The 26275-nt window shown below is 39.9% G+C and overlaps 1 long non-coding RNA gene across 1 annotated transcript; it reads left to right on the top strand.

The window, feature by feature from the left end:
- The first annotated feature begins 19570 nt into the window (after positions 1 to 19570).
- On the top strand, positions 19571 to 26047 carry LOC124629163 (uncharacterized). The gene is made up of 3 exons (XR_006984066.2): positions 19571 to 19756; positions 19866 to 19976; positions 23975 to 26047. It is a non-coding gene; the product is annotated as an uncharacterized LOC124629163 (long non-coding RNA).
- Positions 26048 to 26275: the final 228 nt, after the last annotated feature.

Here is a 26275-nt window from a genome sequence, read left to right as displayed (position 1 = left end):
ATGGGACATATCGGTTAAGATGGAATGCATCAGTTTGTTCCTGAAGCTGTCTTGTGGTCATGAATACCAATGGTTCCCACACAAATGGAAACACTCGTGGAAAACTACGACGCAGAGCATGGGATGAAATACATTTTTACCACAAGATGGGGACCTAATGTCATTCACCGAAGTCTCAGATCTACTTTCTTTTGTCTTTCTTTATGGAACCTGAATGAATTTGCCAGCTTTGGTGAACTGCTTTCCTGCAACGTGTGTCTGTGATTTATCCATTTAATTCATTAATGGCGAATTAATTATCCAGCGTAATGAAATATATTTGATATATAGGCCTACCTGATATATTTTTTTATAGCGATCCAGGTAATTTGACTGTTTAGTCATAAATCGAGGGGACTCTCATGACAGTTACCTGAGAGTTTTTGTGTCTGGAGGTGTGAACAGCCAGATAAAGATGTCACGGTGGCATTGTAATATCAGTTCCTCCAGGATTTAGCGATTTTGCGATGATGCTATATCAAAGAAACTTCGCAATATTCGCAGGAGCTTGCGATTCTTCAAAATGACCACAGATTTATGCAGAGTTGGGCCAAAATGCGTCATCACAATGCGCATTCAGCCAAAGGCCGCTTCGATTCACGTGCGTCGAACACAAGTACAAATAAAAGGTTTAATTTATCACAGTGGCAGTGCTGGGGCTTGAACCCCCGACCTTCCGATCAGTAACCCAAAGCCTGGCAGTGCTGGGGCTTGAACCCCCGACCTTCCGATCAGTAACCAAAAGACTGGCAGTGCTGGGGCTTGAACCCCCGACCTTCCGATCAGTAACCCAAAGCCTTAACATCCAAGCCGCCGTTTAAATTCTAAAAGAATCTGTAGCAGTGTTTGGTTGTTGGACTTGTGATCTGTTGTGTAATTGGCAAACAAAATAACCTGGAGCATGATCACTCTGTGTTCAGTTATCATCATATAACAGCGCAGAACCTTCACACTAACTGTTCCTCAGTGGTGGAATGAACTTCCCACCTCAATCCAGACCGCAGAATCTGTCACCATCTTCAAGAAACATCTAAAGACCCACCTCTTCACTGAACACCTAACCAACTCTTAAAAAACACCCCAAAAAAACAAATTACTCTGGCTCTTACACCTCTACTCTGCGCACTTTGCTTTTTCTCGAACTCAATTAATAGATCCTGTACGGTAGCACTACTTATATTGTTCTCCGCTTGATATATCGCTTTGCTTGTACTCTCTCATTTGTAAGTCTCTTTAGATAAAAGAGTCTGCTAAATGAATAAATGTAAATTTTAAAAAATGAGGGTTAGCCCGAGCACAATGCTAGTCTCGAAACAATTGTTTATATATTTACATGATGTATATTTTTTTATTAACCTGAGTGTGTATATTATACATTAATAGTCACATATTCATACTAATGAGCATATATAATTGTAATCTCTTCCGAGTAATGAATTGTAAAATTAAATATACCATCATTATTTTCAGCAAAAGATAAAATAAGATTATATATATATTTTTTTTAAAAATACATAAGAAAGCGAACAAGTAAAAAACAAAGCCTTTATTAACCTGCTTTAAACCTTTCACACCTCAAAACCTGACAGTGTGTAGTAGCTGAGTTTCTCGGGTGTTTAGTGATCACCCGGTTTGGATATGAGCTGCTCTAAATCAATATGTAATTAGACTTAGCAAAAGCAGAAAAGCTGACTACCTTGAGCTGTCTCTACATCCAATCTGCATAAAGCCACTGAGGTGGTTGAAACACACCCACTGGACTACTCATCAGAAGCAAATTCAGTTTGCCACAAAAAAAAAATAAAAAAAATACACTAATGTGTAGCTCAAAACAAGCATGCAAGTCCTTACTGTTGCCAAGGCAACTTGTTCTTCCAACTCCTCCATCTCTCAAGCAGTGAGACATTGATCATTGCTTCACATCTATCAAGATAATTACCCCTGGGTCCATTAGCTCATTTTGAAAGTAAAATAATACAACAGACAAAGATGTAGTCAATCTGCTTTGGAAAGCAGTTCAGCTGTGAGTGATATGTTTGTTTTTACACGGTCCCGTCCAAAAGTATTGGAACGGCGAGGCCAATTCTATTGTTTTCGCTACACGTCGAAGACATTTGGGTTTGAGATCAAAAGACGGATACGAGACGACAGGTTAGAGTTTCAGCTTTCGTTTCCTGATATTTACATCTAGACGTGTTAAACAACTTTGAACGTGGCACTTTTGGTGGCAGAACACTTAATATTTAGGTGGGCAAAATGATAGGAACAGATAGGCTTAGAGTAAATTAAAGGAAATAACACTTAATATTTGGTTACTTAGGACTTAGCAATCAAATTCAACAGAGGTGTCTAAGCAGTCATTATTGTTTTTAGTGCACCATATTATTCTGATTATATACAGTACTGTGCAAACGTTTTAGGGGCAAAGATGCCTTCAAAAATAATGAAATTAAATGTTTCTACATGAAAAAAATAAACACTGTAAAGAGGAGTAAACAGTAGTAAATGAAACAAAGTAATATTTGGTGTGACAAAATTTTTTAAATAAAAACAGTAGTCTCCGGTACAATTAGTGCAGTTTTATAAGGAAATGAGCTGGAAGTGTTGCTGAGCATCTTGCAGAACCAGACACGGTTCTTCTGGAGACTTTTCGTCGCATTTAATTCTTATTTTTACAGCAAAATACAGCAGCCTTCATTGTGTTTTTTGTCTGAAATATGGTCTCTTACCACTTAATATCCTGCTTTCCTTACTGACATACAAACATTTTTCTGTAATATTTAATTTTGTGCTAGAAAACTAATGTTTGGGAATCTAAAATGTTTTTTTTGTACTGACTCAATAATGTAGAAGTCATAAAAAAAAAATCTATCTCAGTGACAGGCTGATATACATAAGCCACGCCTTCATCAATAGTGACTGATCAACATATAAGACACACCTTCGTCATTAGTGACTGATATACATAAGCCACGCCTTCTTCAGTAGTGACTGATAGAATATAAGCCACGCCTTCTTCAATAGTGACTGATAGACATATAAGCCACGCCTTCTTCAATAGTGACTGATAGACATATAAGCCACGCCTTCTTCAATAGTGACTGATAGACATATAAGCCACGCCTTCTTCAATAGTGACCGCCAGACATATAAGCCACGCCTTCTTCAGTAGTGACTGACAGACATATAAGCCACGCCTTCTTCAATAGTGACCGATAGACATATAAGTCACGCCTTCGTCAATAATGACTGATAGACATATAAGCCACGCCTTCTTCAATAGTGACCGCTAGACATATAAGCCACGCCTTCTTCAATAGTGACTGACAGACATATAAGCCACGCCTTCTTCAATAGTGACTGATAGACATATAAGTCACGCCTTCGTCAATAATGACTGATATACATAAGCCACGCCTTCTTCAATAGTGACTGATAGACATATAAGCCACGCCTTCTTCAATAGTGACTAATAGACACAAAAGACATGCCTCCTCCCATATGACTGATCGACACAGACTCCACACCACTTTCAGTCCATATCGTGCAGTAGGACTAATATACATAATAGATAGACACAGAAGCCACACCTCCACAAAATGTCTGGTATACACAAAAGCCATGGCTCCTCCTATAGGACTGACAGTATGGAGTGAACTCTTACTAAACAAAACCTGAACCTGAATTTGTAATGCTTGAAAGAAAAAGAAAAACATGTAAATGTGAACTGTAGGTATTTGAATTTCATTCAAGCCCTCCTTGACTGAAAATGCCCCACTATCAGTGACTTGTGTGTACTTGTTTGCTCTGGCTAATCTTCTCGAAGTGGGGTTGTTGTGTGGAGATTGCCATCCTCAAAACTGAACTAGTGTTCAGTTTTGTAATTCTGTATATTGTTTTGATTGACAGCAGAAAAATCCTCCCAAAGATAAGAGATAACTGCTCTCTGACCAATCAGGGGGAAGTCTTGCTCCATTCCAATCCAGAACCGTACCAAGGTCCTACTGTAGATGTGACCTGCATCCTCATTGCTGAGTCTGATGTCAGTTACGTATGTCGCTTTTTTCCTCTGTGCTAAACGTAGTAGATGGTAGTGACACGATTGACTCTCTGATCCAGTCATATCTAAAGTACCACTGACATCCAGAAGGAAGTGTTTCTTTGGAAACGAGATTTCAAGGCTAAAGTCTGTCACACATGGAAGCACTCTGCCTATGTGTTACCTCATATTTATACCCCTGTGAAACAGGAAGTCATGGTTGAACAATTTCCTGTTCCTAGTCACCCAGGTGTAATAAAAATAAATAAATGTAAAATATCAACGGGAATATACTTCAAATATATTTTTCTCATGTACTCAGACCCCATTGCGTCACACTTTTCACCTTCATTGTAGCTTGTGAAGTGCTATTGCACGTTCTATAAGTTCTCTCCAACCTCTTATTAGCACATTATCTAATGGAGTTTTATTTTATGGGCACTGAGTCAGTGCTGGTATCTTTTAGAGTACTATCTAGTAAGAGAGCAACATTGCTTCAGATTTATTTTATAGACATTAGCCTACTAGCCAGTTTTCTCAGGAGTATTTCACCCCTCCCTTGTGTACAGGTTCCGACATGCTCCACTGAGTTTGGAAGTTGCGCTGTATTTTGAGCCTAATGAGAACCATTTTTATTTTTGAAGAGAAATGGAATTGCTCTGTGTGAGATGTGGAGCTGAGTGTAGATCATTAGACCCCAGCCTGATGAAGGCAAGCCTCGAACAAGGGAATCAATTAACATGGACTGTTACCTTTATACAATATTTGCACCTCTGGGTCTTGTTATGAGATTCGTTCACCGTCGCTAGTACATAAGTACATGTGGTGAGAAACAGGCTTATGATCACACACCAAGCGGGAAGCCTTGCCTTGTGAAAGAGTACTTTAATTCATCTTGTCTAATGAAATGAAAAAGGAACACTTTAATTCGACTACTTTTACATATACAGGGAATGGGAAACATGTGTGATGTCCCTCTGTGGACATGTCTCCTCATGTGAGATGTAACACATAGGACAAATAAAGGGTATAGTGTCCCATCAACTTTGGTCCGATAATGCCCCCTTGTGGGACCCCTAGGGAGTTTTAATTCAAATGCTGCATATAGTGTGTGATAATATTCAGAGACAGAGAAAACTTGTATATTCATTGTGTTCATTTCTGTGTGGAATCGGAATTTTATCACGTTCTCTGTATCTTTCCCATCATTTCCTCCGCTCTCTCTCACACACACAAGGAATTCTCCTTGTGTTCCTTTATCTTCACTCTCCTTCTCACTTTACTCACTTGTTCGTCAGCGGACTGAGGTCTTTCTCTGCTGTGGGCTGTTCTAGAACGAAATAAAGCCAAACTGGGTGGTACGAGCTACCGTGCACTGCACAATTTTGTCTTATCAGTACCATGTACTGATGCTGAGGATGACCCCACATGGACAGCCTGAAGATCATTGAGATTACTGAAGATGGCACTACTTAAAAAAAAATAAACCCCATGAAGATGGCTTTGGACAACAATTCATATGCACAGTTTTGCAATGGCCACAAACAGTTTTGCACTCAGGTCTCCATTGGTAAACAGTGGATAAGTTCAGCAAAATAGACTTCATGTGAATACCGTAATGGTGTTCCCCTCGCCACCGTCGCCTCTGGCTCACTCATTAGGGATAAACTCATACATTTCAAATGCATATCCTGAACGTATTTATTTCTGTAAAGCTGCTTTGTGACAACGTCCATTGTTAAAAGCGCTATACAAATAAAATGTAATTGAATGTGATCAAAATAATTGATTGCAGCATAGGGTAAGCGCTTACGTGTGTTTTACTTATCATGCAATGGCATTTCAAGGAAAATGTGTGTGTGTGTGAGAGAGAGAGATAGAGAGATAGAGAGAGAGAGAGAGAGCACAGTTTTCTCTGCCTCATGCATCTTTAAAGATGGGCTGGAGGCTCAGTTTTCTCATGCTGCACGACAGAGTGTGGGAGGGAGGGAATGAGAGACAGGTGGGAGGGGGAGGCTTGCTTGTGCTCTCCCCTGCAAAATCGTGCTCTCTCACTCTACCAGCATCATCCGCTTTATTATTTACTCTAAGGCATCAGAACATGAGAACCTGGCTATCCATCTGTTGACCTCGACTCCCTCTCTACCGCTTGTCCTCTTCTGTTTGTCCACCTCCTCTCCGCTGAAGAGAGGTAGAAGGTGGAGTGCAGAGGGTTTGCAGTGCTTTGAGGGTTGAGAGACTATGGGAATGATTAATGAGAGAAATTTGGCTGGTGAAAGAGCAAGAAGGAAAAAAACAAACCCCGTTATAGTATCAGAGTATACAGTACAGGTATCCGAGAAGCCATAATATTAATAACATCTCTAACCTCAAAACACAACAACCGTTCCAAGCTTTCTGTTGCTTGCAGGATCGCGAGTAGGATTTGGAGCGTTGTAGATAAAAAGCATTATTTTCCAGGATATTTCTTTTTAGCGTCATTTCTCCAGAGACAAGTCATTTACACAGCGACATCGATCGATCACATGCTTTGCTGAATCTAGAATCTCATTGGCTACTGATCCCTAGTCCGGCATCCAGCAAGCCATGTGCCACTAGTGACTGATCAATGATTGGTCATGAAACGTGGGCTTGGTTCAACCTCCAGCCAGAACTGACAAAGTGCCATTCTTTTGAGTAAAGTTTACTCAAATCAATGAAGGAAACTGATGACCTTACACCATTAAAGTTTAAAAAAGGGATTTCCTCGAGTACAGCTAGCATAAATATTGAAGTTTACTTAACTTGTTCTTCGTTACACTGACTTTAAATCACAAGTTAAGCATAAATTAAGAGCTAATTAAGTCGATTTCGTTTATAAGGCTATGTTAAAAATGAAAAACACCTCGCTCGCAGGATAAAGCAGGAATTAACCGCTTTATCCTGACCAGGGTCGTGGTGCATCTGGAGTCTATAGGAACACGAGGCTTGAAGCATTAATACACCCTGAACTGGGAGGCCAGTCTATGGCAGGTCACCATACAGACACATTAAACCTAGGGGTAATCTTTCTTACCCAATCCACCTTATTGGAGAACCAGAGAACCTAGAGAAAACCCAAACGGACAAAGGGAGAACATGCAAACCTCCACACAGACAGTCAGCCAACACCAGGATCAAATATATAGAATATCCTGGAGCTGTGAGGCAGAAACACTACCTGCTGCACGACCGTGCCAGTAAAATAAGACAGCTGTAAAATATATTCGATGTGTCTTATTTTATTTGATTAGTAGCCATGAATTAATAAATAACTCTTGTCTCCATTCAGACATTCAGAAAGTCACGTATCCAAACGTTTATAAGGAAGGAATTTGATGAAACCGGACTTTTATTCATTTTATTTGAACACCTCTAGGGTTAGAGTACGTCCCTCTCTACCTCTAACCCTAACCCTAACCCTAATCCTTTTCCTTCTTTTTTTCTTTTGATGCGTTCAGGTTTGGTAACTGGTCCATATTATATGTTGTGCATTTTCCAAAGCAGCTTTATAGAACTTCTTCTTTTAAATCACACGGACGGACAATGAGTCACGATAAGATTCATCATTTGTCACGGATCTTTAAAATAAAGCTCGTAAAGAATGTCTACTGACTATGTAATAAATGTACGGTCTACAGCTCTTATCACTGGCTCTTAGAGTATGAACTAGCATGGTGATAAAATGTACGACACGGTGTAATTCAAAGATTTGTTTACGCTCTCGTTTTCTGCTCACCTGTATGTTGTGTAGAAGTCAAAAACAGCTAAAACTAGCGTTACAGGTCAGTGGTTTCCAGTGTGGAAATCAATAGGGTGTACTGATTAGTGTGTGTGCGTGTGTGTGAGGGGGGCGCACACAAAGCGTGAGTCAGAACTGGAGGAGGAATCGATAGGGGCTGTAAGTGATTGCCCTAATGGGGGCTGCCTGCTAATGGAGACAGCAAGACAGAAGTAGAGGAAAAATGACGGGCGAGAGAAAAAAAGAGAGGGAGAGAGATCAAGATCTGTCCTGATTTGTTGTTATCTCTTTCTACATTAGTAAAACGCAGGATAAAAGAGAGGATGCTGTGTGTATGTACCTGTATGTGATGGATGATGGGTGCCACCGTGTGTGTGTTTGTGTGCGTGGATGCAACATAGACTTAGCGTAGTTGTGCATGCCCATTCTAATCTTGAGTGCCTCATTGCATTTCATTGCGCCCATAGTTTAAGAGGTAACACGAGCTCCGGTTGGTCATTTCCATCCCTCTCCCTCTGTGCAGCTTCTGATGAATAAATGAAGAAGGGATGAATAATTGACACGGCCAAGCACGATGTTTATAGGATGATATGGCAAAGGTAACTGTATACATCCTGCCAAACTTTTCAGGTCGGAACAGGATCATCTATAACATCTACTCATTTGTACTCATGCAGAATGCACACACACACATACACACCAACACTGAGAGGTGCTTCCAGTGACTAATGAAATAATGCTATGGCTGATTTTATTTTTGAAGTTAATTACGCAAGCGCACTATGGTGGCACCTGAACATCACACCCATATGTGGGCCTTCCCAAACTGATGCCACAATGTCGGGAGCACACAATTGTGTAGAAAGCCTTTTTATGCTGTGGCATTGTGATTTCCCTTCACCGGAACTTACAGACCTAGCTCACAACCTGTTCAAGCATGGCAATGCCCGTGTGCACAACACTATGACCATGAAGACATGATTTGCCAATGTGAGTGTGTCACTTGAGTGGCCTGACTGCACCAGACCTTCTTGTTCAACATCAGTGTTTGATCTGACTAATGCTCTTGTGGCTGAACGGGTATATCCCCACAGACACGTTGCAAAATCTAGCAGAAAGGCTACCCAGAAAAGAGCGGAGGCTGTTACAGCAGCAAACAGAGAAGCAACTCCATATTAATGCATTTTGTTTTGGAAAGAGTAGTTTAGTGAGGACATCTGGTTGTGATGCTGAGATGTCCAAGTACTTTTGGCCATTTAAGTTATGCAAGGCAAGGAGGAACGGTGGCTTTGTGATGAGCACATTTGCCTCACACCTCTGGTGGAGGGTTGGAGGGTCGGAGGTTCGAAACCTACTTAGTCTGTGTGCACAGAGCTTGCATGTTCTCCCCGTGCTTCGAGGGGTTTCATCGGGTTTCCTCCACCAATCGGAAGACATCCGGTGTAGGCTCAAAAACTGCTCGTTGTGTTTGTGTGTGCGCGTGTACACATCATTTTCTAGACCAAATATCGTTTTAGGTTTGTTTGCGGTTGTGAAAATGGAATAACATTTGCGACACAATTTTACCTGGAATATTATTTGACTTATTTCAAGTAGGACAGTCAAGATTTTGCACCAAAGGCGTGTGTGTGTGTGTGTGTGTGTGTGTGTGTGTGTGTTGCTTTGGTGAGCAAACCCGTAAGTCAGTCAAACTCGTTTTGCATGTTTTTCCCTCTCCCTCTTCCTGTTTCTGCCTGTGTAGCTCTGTGTCACTATGCTGTAATTGTAATCATGAAATGGATGAGAGCCATGACATGTTATGGATAATCTTCTCTGGCTTTTTCTGTGTACTTGTCTTTCTCTATATCTCTCTCGCACTGTCAGTCACACACAAAAGTCAAAGATGGTCACACTGACACCACGTGCCTTTCAACCTTTATTTTTCACATTAACCTCCTCGTATTCACACAAACAGGCACGCAAGCCTAACCCCTGTAAGATAAATGAGCAAACCCCACGCATGCACATGCATGTTGACTATGCAGATAATGTAGATATGCAAGCCTCTAAACATGCATACACGTAGACATAACAGGACCAGGAGCATTCCTGCAGCTATTTTACTCTGAAAACAAATGGTTTCAGCACCATCTTAGTCACAGAGCTAATGCATGTGTGCTGTGAGAGTGTGTGTGTTTGTGTGCCAGGTGGCTAAAGGGTGGAGGTTTTAAAGGACTCCTTCCCTCCACCTCTGTCTAAAAGTCTACCACATAATAACCAAACACAGGCCTATGAATTACACTGCATCTCATCTCATTTACTTACACTCTACACTCTAGTTACAGGTCAGTCTAGAATGGCTTTCTAACATGGCACCAAATAGCTATAATACGTCTTCCTAAACAGCAGTCTCTCTCTCTCTCTCTCTCTCTCTCTCTCTCTTGCTCTTTTTGTGATTTTCTATACCTCATTCTTATAGCCATCCAATCCAAAAATCTACTGTGGCCCTATCCTGTAGAAGATAAGCCAAAAGTGTTCCCACACCATGCGTTACTGTATAGCCTGCCATAATAAAAAAAAATATATGCCTTATAATATAATGTAGTATCTGCTGTAAAGTCTGTCTGATCTTTGTTCTTATTTCCCACCTTAATTAATAGTTCACTCTGCTCCAACACTCTTCTGTTGAGTAGTTATTCCTGTTCGTAAGAAATCGACATAGATTCCACTGTCGTAAACAACTACAGACCCATATCTAATACTTTTAGTAGCAAAGGTCGTGGAATTAGTGATAACTTCCCAGCTGTGAGCCCATCTTTTCTTCAATCTTGTTTTCATCCATCTTTATAGCATTGAGACAGCCACTCACTATGGATCGGTGCCCTTAATATTCTTATCCTCCTTGATCTTAGCCAACCTTTGGCACAGTTTAGCATGACTTACAACTCGCTGCTTGTCTCATCAATGGGTATAACTAGTTTAGATCTCTTTTGGTTTAATTCCCTTTATAATTTATTTCCCTCCCACTATTATCCAATATTATCCAGTGTCACATTCTTAATTTTCACCTTTATGCCGATGACACGCAGAATTCCATTCGCACCTGCCCTTTTAAAGCCATGTCACGTCCCAGATGAGGTGTCTGTACCAGCGATATCCTGATATCCTGTACCAAAAACTCTTGTAAACACCTGCTTTCTGAAACGAGGCATCATTTTCAACCAGCTACTTACTTTCCAAGCTGACATCAACTCCGTGGTTAAGTCCACATCTTCTCACCTCCATGATATTGCATACTTTGTTCTGTTCTTAAAGAGAATGGTGTTGAAACTTTAGTCCGTACGTTCATCCAAGATGGCAGCATGTATGCAGCAGCTCTGGCCTTGGCAATCACAATGGCCTTTTGTTACTGCTCTACCATCCAAAACCCTTGGCAGATTATACTATCTTTACATTTCAGCAGCTAGAGTAATCCTCTAGACATGCTTTAGTCTTTCCTGGGTGATATATCATCCAGCATTAGCACCGAAGCTCTGGAACTCTTCTCTCCCACGGAGTCTATACATCTCCTCTATCTCCCCTTCAAATTCCCATTAAAGATGTCCCTTATGTCACAGTCCTCATCTATTTCTGCTGCTGTCTAGTCCACTCATTACATCTGCACACTATATTCATATTCAAAACAATTCCATTTACATGTTTAGTGTGTGTTTGTGTCCCATGTGGATTATACTTTTGTGGTTAGTTTGTTGTTTGCATGTTATGTTGATGCCATTGTGTTCTGTGTATGTAATTTGCCCTGTCCTTGAGCTTGGGAAAGGTGCTATATAACTAAAATGTAATAATAATAATAATAATAATAAGAATAAGAATATGAATAAGAATAATTTGATCTATTTGTTAAGCAGCGATGGGGTCCAAGCACCGTAACCCCACCTGGTTTCGCAACGTAAAGCACTAGACATTTCCGGCTTCCTCTCACCCTCTCAGAAATTCTTATATTCTCATGAACTGTCTGGTGCAGAGCTTATTAAGATGTGCTTGTTCTATAATTACACTTGGGAGAGCCCTGATTTGTTTTCCACTCTGTGGGTGAGGGCTGGCTTTTGGGCCGGTTTGACTCATACAGAAACTAATTTTCATAAAGGACAAATTAGGGAAGTATGTGGATTGTATGATCTCTCTTATTGTTATTGTAGAGTGTTTAAACAGCAAAGATGGGTGTGGATTCAAGTGGAATACGTTTTGACAGAACCAGTCAAGCGAATGACTTTGGAATGTGCAGAAACAGTAAGAAGAAGAAGAAGAAGAGAGAGAGAGAGAGAGAGTAAAAAGACACACGCAACTATATTTCCTAAGGCTGACTAATGCTGACCAGTCACAGCAAGCTTGGCACTTGTCAAGGCTCAGACTGAACGCCAAAACAGTTTAATGTCTGCAAGTTATCTGTCCTAATCTATTAGCTATTTCGAGGAAGGTTGTTTGCTCCCCTCCCCATACCCGTACATAGGCACATACGCACCCTCCCCCATTAAACCATACTAAAGTATTGGTAAGTATTCCCAATACTTTCTGCTCTGAGTGTGTGTGTGTGTGTGTGTGTGTGTGTGTGTGTGAGCACACATATCTGTATCTTGACACACCCATGAGGTATGGAGCAAAGTGGGAGTGGCTCTTCAAACTTCAATTTCAGTGACTGTTTTCCAAAGTGTGTAGTGCATATCTTATAGATTTGCTTAAACTTCCAATTCACAAGCCAAGCCACAACAGCTTATATAAATTTTCCCAGTAAACGCAAAGAAATCCACGGATATATTTATGAGGAATGGCGCTAGACTGGGTAAACCAGTTTTTGTTTACAACACTGCAGTCGACTAAAGATCGTAACTCGTACCTCTGACTAGGAAAAAACAAAGAAAACGCCCCCCCAATTCGGAAATCCTATTCAGGAACTCGAGACCCTGGGTATGTCTCAACCAGCTCACGTAGTGAAGCAGTATAGCGTGTACAAGAGTTCGGGCACTGGTAAGATCCCTTACTCACTATACATTTTGACACCGATGACACGAATACGTACTTACGTTGTAAAACGTCAACAAAAATTGGATAAAAATATTTAAGCTTTATACGTCTTTATAAAATTGTTAGCTTAATCACATGTATTTCCATCATAATATGTCAAGCTGGATCGTAGGCAAGCTAGTGGATGTATTTTTTTAATCATTAAACACTTAAAAGTCGTTAGATTCAGACACACCGTATAGAGGACGTCGAATGAAGTAAAAAAAAAATAAAAATCGCTAACGTAAGTAATCCTTTGAGAGCTACAACAAGCTACTTACGTTTGTAGCTGGAAGTTGGCCGAGAGCCCATCCCCCATTTTAAGAGCTAAGAGGTTTCATAAAATATGACATCGTTTCCAGTAAGGAAACATAGTAAACACCGAGGCTCCCTGGTTTTTGCAGTGCATTGTGGGATTTTTTTTAAAGAAGCGAACGTTCCAGTGCACTGGAAGGATTTTGCGACTGAGACAGCCCTTAAAATGGCCGACTTCCTGATCAGAGTCCTGACTCTTGAACTTGGTATCTGATTGAGTTCACCGAGTGACATCAAATCAACTTGGCCGTTCACAGCAAAGTAGTACCACCTACCTTTAAACGAGCTATTCTATATATAGAAGTATTTCAGATACAATTTCAATCAACAAACAGACATAGTCTGCATGTTAAATCTAAGACACTGACTGCACAGTTCGCCATCTTGAAGAGGAAAATATACATCACTCATCACATTTAGCTAGTTAGCTTGTTGATGACGAAACACAGTCCTAGTTTTCCCCCCTACATTGTAGCTTGAGGCTACAAAGCGCACAGAGGCAGAAAACGACGTCATTCTTAGCTCCCACTTCCTCCTACCGAGCCGGACGAGTGGAAAGATACAAGTCAGCAGGTGAATGACATCAGACATCATGACTGACCATTCTGTTTGTGATATCAAATTGTGGTCTTAAACCAAGCACAGGGCACATTTAGGGTTTTTTTTTTTGGACTGTGGCACAGTGATTGTCCACAACTTCAGTCCCTATGGGATCATGAGACAGTCCCAGCCTACGTGCGATTCGTTTATTATGGTAAGATAGCAGTTTAATGGTAGGCTATACAACTGAGGTTAGACATCATGGCCTACACACACACCCAGGGTGTTACCCGTTTGCTCCTCATTTCACAACAGTGTGTGAGGGAGAGGGCACTTATCAACATACCACACACTTATGCACACACACACTTACACACACACACTGCTCATGTGACTAATGCAAGAATGATAAGAAACAAACACACATTCACTATCACATATAAGCAGAGATGGAAGTAAACACCCCCCCCCCCCCCACACACAATTACTGTACTTAAATTTATTTTTGAATTTTTTAAATTTATTTCTAATTTGCCAGCATATTAATACTTATTCGATTATATTTCTATATAAAAAAAACTTTAAAAAACAAAACTTTTATATAATTTTGATTATATTCCAAGTCCTCATTTCAAATCTCAATATTATGGATCAGGCTACTGGTCCAGTAAATTGTGCTTCTTTGCATATTAACTTTATTTTATTTCTTTTTATTTTATTTCTATTTATTTTGGAGCTAAGTATGCTACTTAAACAAACCACTAACGACAGATAAAAAAAAAAATCATATATATATATATATATATATATATATATATATATATATATATATATATATATATATATGCACACATTATTATATTATTAATTATTAGTTATTCATGGTTATTATCCATGAATAAATCATTTGAAGCTCAAATGATTGCCATATAACACTTAAGTTATTGCTCCCTCTGATCTTCCTATAACTATCTTATTATATATGTCTCCCTCTTATAGACTGGTCTCAGTAGGTAAAAAGGCATTTAGCTCCCGTACTTTGGAATTCATATTTCAGATGTTAAAGCTGATCTAGAAACAGATCGTTTCACTCACTACTATTGCAGTTCATTTGCATTTAAAGCTGATGTGTATGGTGGCCCCCTGACTGTATGGTGCGGTTACTCTCGTAGGTCTTTCCCGTGTCCTTTGGTTTGTGTCCAAAGCATTCTCTCCTTGCTCTGTTGCTGTGTTTATGGATGTGTCGTATTTCATCGTCCTTTATTTTGTTCCTTTTATTTTGTCCTGTTATTTTGCCGAAGAACAAGCCAGGCCTCGTTAAGTAGAATATGGCGATAAACGTGGTTATTTATGATGACTCGATATGCCAAATTGGTCAGTCGTACCAGAGGGACGTGCAGATACTGTGTATGGTTTGAGAATCTTTTGCGTTCGCACATATTCACTTTAAGTAATAGCTATGCCCTATTCCACGCCTATAATTATGCGGCGTGATGATAGAGAAGGCTGTAGCGCACGTGTTTGTGTGTCAGTGTGTGTAACTGAGTGACTGAGTGTATATATCACCGTTTTTCCCAAACCCTTCCGCTAAAGAGTTATTAATTTAATTTTATTGAAGCCAGAGATGTTTTGATTTCCCTTCTGTAACAACAGATACCCTCTTCACATTTCCAAATGAATGGCGACAAAGCCTCTTTGTACATAGTGGACTCTCCCAGAGGTCAGTAAAAGTGAAAGGACAAGGTGAAAGAACAATCTCTCGTGTAACCCTTTCAGACTGACCCAGGCTGGATAAGGCTACGCTGGGCTTTATCGACCCAAGCGCTAATAAAGAGTTCAGATACTGAGGTTGAGAGTTTGTTTTGTGTGGAAATAATCTACATAAAATTAGCTAAATATATAGATATAGATACTTAAATTATAGATAACGAGACAATTCTGGAAGATACAGGATATACTTTTACTAGCCTAGTCTTGGTGTGTGTGTGCGTGTGTGTGTGTGCGTGTGCGTGTGTGTGTGTGTGTGTGTGTGTGTGTGTGTCTTTCCCTCCTTACGAGAGAATGAGATTGCTGGTGTTTGTTTGTCATGCTGCAGGCTGTGCATGCTGAAAGAGGAAGACAGGGTAGGGAGAGACTCATATGGTCTAACTGTATGGTCACATGAGTCCTCCATGTGCAGCTGCTGTGTGTGTAAATTTGTGCCCATGAGTATACTCCCCTACACATAGTCTGCAAACGCATAAGACGATGTTCCTGGCTGTCTGGGGTCAAAGATCAGACTTTCACTTGTTCTACATACACTAGCATTAACCCTTTCATCAGGTGGAATACTGTGCATGCCAGCACAATCATCCATGTCTCCATACCTGGAAAAAAACCCCAACAACAACCCCATTGTTTGTTTTATGTCAACAGCTTGATGACGTTATCAGTATTCACTGTTGTGTCTTATTCAATTACCTCTCGCAAACATGGCTACTGATACTCTACCTCATTGGTTGATCCAATCATGATTAACTTCGCAGCTCTGTGTAGCATAGCCGCTGTAGCTACACTTTTCAACTGATGAGGTGGAAATAAAAGGTACAAGGTTGTGTGTAATGATAAATTTGTGTGTGTGTGTGTGTGTGTGTTTTTTTTTTTTTTTTGCTCTGTTGTTGGCGCTCCTGTTCCCTGTCAGCGTTAAAAGACCCATGCTTGGTAATCGCACTGCTCAATGCCTTTAAACCTGTGCCTTTAAAAACACACACACACAAAAAAACAACATACAAAACACCCAATATAAGAAGAGGTTGGTATCCTTGTAGCCTTTAAAAAAAAAAAAAAAAATTATTATTATTCTGTTCAACCAACAGAATAATTCAGCCAATTTTAATGTTGCTAATGATGAAAACAAGCTACTAGAAATATTCTACCAGGAGTTCATAATGTTACAGATAATGAATTCAAACCAGAAAAAGGCACCATTTACATGATCCCAGCTAACAATTTAACAGCTGAATGTTTTTTTTTCTTTTTCTGAATGTTATGCTTATAGGAACTTTTAGGAAATCAAAGACGTTTCAATTTCTGGATATTGCGAGAACTTTTACATGTAGCTTTATAGATGTACCTACAACATGGCTGAATCACGTTGTTGTAGAATTGTGAATGCAAACCTTTCCATGTTTGCTTGACTGTTTTGTCTATTATATAACGTTTGCAGAACATTGCAGAAACTCCCATCCTGAAACGTTTTATTCCCTTCATGCCACAGCAATTTGCCATGTATCGCGGAACGTCCACGAGTCAAGTTAGTTCCTGTTATCAGTTATGTTATAGCAGGTCTAAACAGCTTTTCCGTCACAGTTTTTTTTTATTTTTATGTATTGTTTCTTTGTCTTGAAGGGCATTAGATAAGCCCAGCTTGTCATGTTGCTGAGAAACATTCATGGAGACGTTGTCTTCTCCTGGTGGAAAAATGACTGACTATTACAAAGCACTGACGACCGAAGCTCCTTCCGTAAATGTGAACAGAATAGAGTTCACAATGTCATTGAAGATTGCTAATTTGAGGCCTGGCGATGCCACAGCCACCAGTGGCCGGGAGTCAAGGGAGCAAAACTGCCCATGCTTTCAGGGTTGGAGGGATACTCTCATTCTCGCCTGTCAATCACAGAAGCTCTATCGAATCATGGGCGTCTGTGAGGTCATGTGTGCAGAAGATTGCGGATAGCGCTTTCCTCCAGGTGTGTTACGTTGCCCTGAAAAGATGCTGAGTTTGGCTTCACATGGCTCTGAGGAAGCATGTGTTTACGTCACCCTCTCTGGTTGGTAGCTGTCATGTGATTGGGGGAGAGTTAACAGTTGGGTGTGAATTGGCAAGACCAAATTAGGGAGAAGACTTTTTTCTTTCTGTTTACTGTTAGCACTAGATTATGTGGAGTGTTTGCCGTACACGTCCCTGTCATCAAAGCCATGCTGCTATAGGAAATTAATCACCAAATTCTGACCAATGAGAATTTGAGAATTCAATAGCCCTGTGAAATCAATTTGTTTCTCTTGAAAATTCTAATTTCAGCTCACATGCCCACCTACCTAATTTCATTCAGTCTCTATCAACCTATACAGATTACACGGAAATGTCCTGTAATACACAATAACTCAGCATTTTCTCAGCATTAGACCCAGTGTTAGTGTCATATCATATTCAACTCCAGAATTTCCAGAGAGCTGGGATCATCAGTATGAAGGAGCTGTAGCAATCATAAAGCAGTTTACTACTCTTATGCTGTTTACTACCTGAGTCAAACTAAGACATAGCTTCATGGTGGAGAATTAGAAATGGCCTTCACACACAGCAGGGTGTGATTAGGACCGGCGTTGGTCACCAAACCTGTTCCTGGAGATCAACCATCGTGAAGACTTGAGCTCCAAATATAATGGTGCACACCTGACAATCTAATCATTGCCTTAAGAAGCTCTTGATCAACTAAAACAAGTGTGTTAGATTTTGGTTGGAGATAAAACCGGCAGGAAGGTAGATCTCCAGGATGAAGGTTGGTGACCACTGGCTTAGATTAACACCAGCACAGAATAATGCAGATGTGTGAAGTATCTATCTATCTATCTATCTATCTATCTATCTATCAGGCCTTTATTTATTTATTTATTTATTTATATAGAGTAGCCAGTCTCAGGACATGAATCTCCTGACAGACCTTGGAGAGGTTCTGCAGAGAAGAATAAGAGAGGGTTGCCTAATCTGGGTTTGCTATGCTGGTAGTATCATACAGAAGAAGCCTTAAGGCTGTAATTGCTACCCATGGGTGTTTTAACAGCGTCATAAATGCACGGTCTATTTCATTTTTAACAATAAAAATCCTTCTGCTACATGTATGCATGATAAATAGAAGAAGGATTCGATCTCTCTCTTATTTCTATGATGTGTAGTCTGGCCTTCCTAGCTCTTTGTGTATGGTGGGGGTAGGTTGATATTGGGGGGAGGGGGGGGGGGTATCTCCACAAGAGTAGGAATATCTGCCTGTTTATTTTGTGAGGACATAAAAAAAACTGGCTCCTGGTTAAGGTTAGGTTTAATTGATTAACTGTTAATTAATTATTAAGGATAATAAGACAAATGTTTGTGCGTGCGTGCATGTGTGTGTGTGTGTGTGTGTGTGTGTGTGTGTGTGTGTGTGTGTGTGTGTGTGAACAAGGTTGACATAGAGTAAAGAAAAATAAACCATGAGACAGACTGTAAACAGCAGCTGTCAGGAGGCTCTGGGATGAACAAAGTAGAGAAATCCTTTCAAACAAGCTGGACTGCGTGTGTGTGTGTGTGTGTGTGTGTGTGTGTTTCTCACATTACCGACAAACTCTGTACATGCTTTGAGCCAGGGTCCAGCTGTATATTACTGTTGCCTGCCATTTTTGTCTAATCAAATCTCATTCCATAATTCTACCTGAATCACACAATACAGTTCAGTGCATTTCTTAATTTGTGCACACATTCGAATAAAAGAGATCAAATAACTCTCTGATTTCCATCTCGGCCACATGACCTCCACATTATTTATACCCTGGCCCACGCACACACACAACTTGCATGAGGAATGCCATACTATAATAATCTGAAAAATATTGAAAAGAATTGAAAATTGAGACAGCATGGGTCTTAATAAACAGAAGTACTAAAGAGATGTAAGGTTGTCACATGTTATCGAGATTGCAGCATGTGGAAGAGAACCACTGCTATAATACTCACAGTGGTGTCCTATTAAAGCTCCCCACCTCTACACCCTACTGTCTCATAGGCTCACATATTACATAAGCAGACGAGCTCCAGGTGTAACGACAGAAGCCTCCTCGGCCTTTGTACTTATATATGACATGGTTTGTTTAGTTTTTCTCCTCTACCATTGGGGATTCTGGCAAACAGTAACTCAATCTCTGTGCCATTCAGTAGATAGCAGCACTTAATCGGGAGAGCTGAAGAACCATTAAGGATTACACTAGATTACATACTCTAGATTGCAATGATGGTACGTGCATTTTGTGTTAGAGTACAGAAGCCTCCTGTAATATACTGTATGATGATGGGAGTTATTGCATGTGCGTGTGTGTGTGTGTGTGTGTGTGTGTGTGTGAAAGAAAGAGAGAGAGATGAGAGTGAAACACATTCCTCAGGGCAGAGTGAGGACTGTGTATGGCGATGATTGTTTCTTATCTGGTCACGAGAGAGCTACTGGATCACATGAAGCGGTAGGATTCTCTTGAACACACACACACACACACATACACACACACAGGTGCCACACCCATGCTTGTCTTACTATGCTTGTAAGGTCATTCCATTGTAATTATTAATGCAGGTAACTAATAGGTAATTAATAGTATGCCGACATCCAAGTAACCCTAACCTTAACCTTAGTTAAGTTAAATATACCAGCTAAATATCCCAAAGCACAAGATATAATACGCACACACATCACTTATAATTAGAATGAATTATAACTTAATTCACTTATAGTTTAGAATTTAATTATCTTTTAAACTGTATTAACTTGAGGTTCCAGGATTTTGATATTCAAACAGTGGCTACGTTAACATGCACATCAAGTTCTGTTTAAGGTCTATATTCGGGTTGCAGCCATAATCCGAATACGATGTTTACATGCGTACAGGCATCGGAATGTTTCCGTGTACGTCCCGCGTATCTCAAACTAAATTGTTTCAGAAATTATAACCAAATCTAAGATGAAAGAAAGGCAACCTGAGTAAATACAGAGTACAGTTTTTAAATGACAATGTTATTTATGGAAGCAAAAAAGTTATCCAATACCAACTGGGCCTGTGTGGAAATGTATTTGCCCCCGTTGATACTAATTCCCTAAATCTATAACACTGAATTCATAATGGGGTTCAGCTGGACTAGACACAACCAGGATTGATTACTGCAAACCCTGTTCAATCAAATCAGCACTTAAATAGAACTTTTTCAACAGCATGAAGTTGGTTAAAAGGTCTTACTCAGTAACACACTATGTCAAAGTTTAAAGAAATTCCAGAAATTATGAAGAAGAAGGTGAAATACATCAGTCTTGGAAGGGTTATAAGGCTATTTGAAAGGCTCTGGGACTCCAAAGAACCAGAGTGATCTCCAAACTCGGCACAGTAGTGAACCTTCCCTGAATTGGCCGATTTTCCAAAATTCCTCCAAGAGCACAGCGACAATTCAACCAGGAAGTCACAAAAGAGACAAGGACAACATCAATGGAACTACAGGCCTCTCTTGCATCAATAAAGGTCACTGTTCATGGGTCCACTATCAGAAAGACACTGAGCAAAAATGGCATCCATGGAAGAGTGGCGAGGTGAAAACCACTGCTAACCCAGAAGAACATTAAGGCTTGTCTGAATTTTGCCAAAACACACCTTGATGATCCTTAAACCTTTTGGGAGAATGTTCTGTGGATTGATGAGTCGAAAGTGGAACTGTTCGGAAGACAGGGGTCCCGTTACATCTGGCGTAAACCAAACACCGAATTACACCAAATGATCATCATACCTACAGTCAAGCATGGTGGTGGAAGTGTGATGGTGTGGGGATGCTTTGCTGCTTCAGGGCCTGGGTAACTTCCAATAATTGAGTGAAACATGAATTCTTCTCTCTACCAGAAAATCCTAAAGTAGCATGTCTAGTCTTCAGTCTGTAAGCTGAAACTCAAGTGCAACTGGATTATGCAGCAAGGCAATGATCCAAAGCACAGGAGTAAGTCCACCTCTGAATGGCTCAAAAAAAGCTAAATTAAAGTTTTGCAGTGGCCTAAACAAAGTCCTGACTTGAACCAATTGAAATGCTGTGGCAGGACCTTAAACGGGCAGTTCATGTTTACGAAAACCCTCCAGTGTAGCTGAACTAAAGCAGTCCTGTAAAGAGTGAGCCAAAATTCCACCACAGCTCTGTGAAAGACGGACCTCTAGTTATCCGGAAGCGTTCGGGTGCAGTTATTGCTGCTAAAGGTGGCACGACCAGATTTTAAGTTTAAGTGGGCAATTAGTTTTTCACATGGGTGATAGGTGTTGGATAACTTAAAAATTTTTTTTTTTGCTTCAATAAAATAAATAAATAAAAATGGTATTATGTGTTTACTCAGGTTGCCTTTGTTTTATGTTTTATCTTGTTTGAAGATCTAGTATGAGATATACACAAAAACAGAAGAATGGGGGATGGAGGCAAATACCCCCCCCCCCCTCCCCCCAAGATTTGTGCCTAGCCTACAGTTAAGCATCTGTTATTACCCACAATTCCTTGCGGAAAAGGTGTTTACATGCGACGAATTTCCAATGAAAACAGATTTATTCCAGGGGTGGGAATCAGAATTTGGGGAATCAGAATAATGTCTCAATCTGAATCGGCCAATCAGACTGCAGTGTTTACATGACTCAACACTGATTACTATATCAGAATATTGATCTGCATGTAAACATAGTCACTGTGACGACATGTCAAAATGTTTTTCTTTTTTTTTAAACCAAAAGTTGACCATGTTGAAACTTGGCTCAGTGTCTCTAATGGAAATGAGAATATATTTAAAATATGTGTCATATAGGTATATAGTAAAGTACCAATCGAGCACATGAGGTTGACATAAATGTATATTTTGCTAATAATTGAAAGGAATATTCTATATATTAAAAAAACAAAAAAAAACAAGCATTTTAGAATGAATATTGCTATTGTGTTGTTTAAAAATGGTGGCTTATATCATTTCTCCATCATCATACTGTATATCATCACATCACCCGTTGATAAGTATGGAACAAAAGTATGGGTGAAGAAACAGGCTGTCATGGGCAGATGTGTCAACCGTCTTCCCTCATTTTCATTTCTCCGCTCGTATCTGTTGAGCCGAGTATTCTGGATGTGGACTAGTGCTCCAGTTGCCATGGAGAGCAAGCTGGGGGATGGCAGTCGTGTGACCTCGACAGGAGGAATTTGGCGTCAGTGACTTTGCTGGAGCGTGACGCTTGTTTTAACGATGACTCACAGGGGGCCGGGGCCACAAATACACTGCTCATCATCCACGTCGCTCCACTGATATTGCACTGGTAATTATGGCTTTGCCAACAGACTCCCACTGCTCTCCTAACGCATTGTAGATACACCGTGACAGAAAAACAAAACACGGCTTCGGAATTCACGGCTTTCTCTGCGTGACCTATGGGCACGTCACGTACCTGTGAGAATCTTTTTCATTTCACAATCCATTGCTCTGACATGCTGTTGTTTTTAAAGTTTATAAGGTGTCTTTTTTTAGGGTGTTAGTTAATGCAGACTGAAACATTCCTAGGCAGGAGTAATTTAGTAGTGAGCATGACACACTACACCAGTGAAGCATGACTCTGGAGACAAAATAGCCTTGTTGTTGAAGATGAGTGTGCAGTTTCTTGCCCACAGTACCGTTTGTAATGTTTGTCTCTGGGGATTGGCCTAGATTTCCTAGTGTGGTCTGTAAGGATGGCGTGAAACTGAATTGGACGTTTTGTTGAGAGGATTGGTGCTGCTTCGAGACCTTTCATAAAGATCTTTAAATTCCAAGAAAAACCTTGTCAACCTAAAATCTGACTGTACTATGAAAGCTGCTTGGGAACAAAGAACCCTTTATGGTTCTATAACCATATCAGAAATAAGGCTTTTCTGGTGTACTTCTATAGAGCTTGGCCGTAGAGCTTGACAGGTTACTGTTGGAAAGCTGTTTCAGGCAGGTCCCTTTGGAGAGTTGAATTTAATGCCCATGGTTCCTCAGTTCAAAAAGAATTGCAAATTGCCTGATTTTTTTTTTTTTCGTTGCTATTTTGTCAAACGGCATAGCAGAGCAGCATGATGCAATAAAAACACTCTGCTCTTCCATCTCACTGTGTGCTCTAAGCCTGCACTTCACTATCTAGCTTTAACTTTCTTGCTCTGTTTCTGTGTACACTGATGACAGTGATACGCCGACAGAATGCAGAACCAACATATCCGTCTCTGAACTACAATTAGGCTTATGTGAGGGAAGGCTTGTATGTCTTGCGTCTTTGTCCTTAGTGTGTACCTTGTAAAGTCCTTTGCATTTGCATTGTATGTGTGTGATTTACCAGTGCAGTGGCAGTTAGATGTGTGGGTTATTGAAAGTGAAGAGAATATATATATATATATATATATATATATATATATATATATATATATATATAATTTTTTTCTTTTTTCTTTTCAGACTGCAGGAGTACTCAAATTTGGTAAAGCACACATGGCTTTTCCTTGGAGCATGGATTGGTGATCAAAGGGTTAAAATGGTTCAAATAGTTTCAAATCAGGACTGCTAACCTCCATTTTTGGATGCCCAATTTAGCACTGCAGATTACAACCCCCCCCCATACTATAAACATTGTAATTCTTACGGCATGATGAAATGAAACGAATCCCATTGAAAGTGTTTTTCAGTATTTCATTATTTCAGTATTTTATGGCCCTCTCCTTGTGAGACATTTGAGGAGCGGTAGTAAACGAGCTACACAGTTTATAACATACAGTACCCTACATAAATATTTGCTGGGTCAATATTTGCACCACCTTTGGCTGACATTACAGCTTCACGTTTTCTTGGATACATCAGCAGGGGTGGAAAAACGACTGAGGAATTATATTTACTGAAAGAATAGATAACGTGTCAAAATCTGGTTCTTGGTTTTGAACCACTCCAGTGTAGCTTTGCCAGCCTGGTTAGGGTTGATATCCTGTCTTTGGTTCTATCCAGCTTACTCTCAAACCTGACAAGTTTCCCGGTCCGTGCTGATGAAAAGCACCCCCGCAACATGATGGTACCATCACCATGCTTTAATGACTCATGGTAGTGCAGTATTCTTTGTTTGGGATATTTTTTTTTTTTTTTATGACTAATCCCTGATTGATACGTTTCAAAAAACTTTGTCCTGGACTTGTTTTAATACTGTAGCTCCTTGGTCTTTATGATTATGTTTGATTAGGTATGTTGTCTGGGGCCTTCCAAGAATAGGTGTATTGATGTTGAGATCACATGGCACTTTTGCTCAGATTTTCATTTATAAATAAATTTTCAAACAATTATGATTTCCCCTCACACTTTAATTTTATGGATCAATTTTGTTTAGGTTCTTGACATATTATCTCATTTTCAGCTCCTATATTTCACTACAAAATGTTGGAAAACTAATGTTGGTGAATACTTTTGCAAGGCACTGCAGGTAACGACAACTTATTGTTCAACAAAAGCACTAGTTGAAATTATGTTGTACTTGACGCTTTGCTGGTTGCCTGTGCTTTTACATGTGCTCAGATGTAAACTGTAATAAGAAAATGATCAAATTACCTTATGTTAATGTCACATTTTCATGTGAAAATTACTTTTCTGAAACTTATATGAAACTGTAAAAAGGTTATTCTCATTTTAAAGAAGCTCCAATATTTCGCCTGAAAACATCCTAGTTGTAACACTACAAAATATGAGAAACTTAATGGGAATGGATACTTATGCGAGGCACTGCAGGTAACAACATTGGGAACTTATTGTTAAACTTAAGATCTATTTAAAATTATGTCGTGCTTGATGTCTTTGTTTTTTGCCTTTCCTTTGAAATGTGCTCAAGTACGGAAGCTGAACTAATTACCTTCATCAGCAATTTGATTACAGTCCATTTGCCTGGCATCCATTTGACACAATAATGGCTGCATGTGAAAGAGAGCTTTCGGCTTTGCTGTGTCTAACAGAGAGTACTGTAGAGCAAAGTGCAACAGGTAATGACTTGTTCCTGACAATATTTTAATCTCAAATACAAGTAAGGTGTCTGTCATTCATTGTTATTAATGGAAGGAGGTATTAATGAGGTCAGTGGACTTAGCCATGCGAAAGGTTGGCTTACACTTCACTTATAGTAAAAGAGCATTCATGTTTTGTATAATGTTGGCTGCTTAAGACACTTTTACTTAGTTGTTCTTGGCATAATTAGTCTATACACAGAAGACCTGGACTGATTGAAGCTGGCCAGCTTAATTCAGTGGCATGCAGCAGACATGTACCACGCACTGTCCTCCTCTGTGCCGCATATAATGATCTCCATCCTGCCGTTGGCACACCAGGTTTCAGCGGCATCAGAGACCACTCAATGCCTAAAGGGAAGGACACAAATCCTGTAGCCAATATTCCTGTCTGCCAGCAGCAGGGGAAGCCAGCCAGATAGTGATATACATTATAAAAAGTGTTAAATATGTATCAAGCATTTCCCTGTCTAATAAATTCCAAAAATAAAATACAGTGCTGTGCTGAGGCAATCTATTTATTTATTTTTTAAAAATTGTTATAGATTTTTATTTGATGACTTCTACATTATCGAGTCCGTTCAAAAACATCTTAGATTTCCAAACGTTAGTTTTCCAGCACAAAATGAAATGTTACAGAAAAATGTCAGTAAAGGAACCAGCATATAAAGTGGTAAGAGACACTTTTCAGACAAAGAAAACATAATGACGGCTACTGGATTTT

Source organism: Ictalurus punctatus, chromosome 18, assembly GCF_001660625.3.
Source record: "Ictalurus punctatus breed USDA103 chromosome 18, Coco_2.0, whole genome shotgun sequence".
Classification (NCBI taxonomy): Eukaryota; Metazoa; Chordata; class Actinopteri; order Siluriformes; family Ictaluridae; genus Ictalurus; species Ictalurus punctatus.
This window is presented reverse-complemented; position numbering and strand designations above follow the sequence as displayed.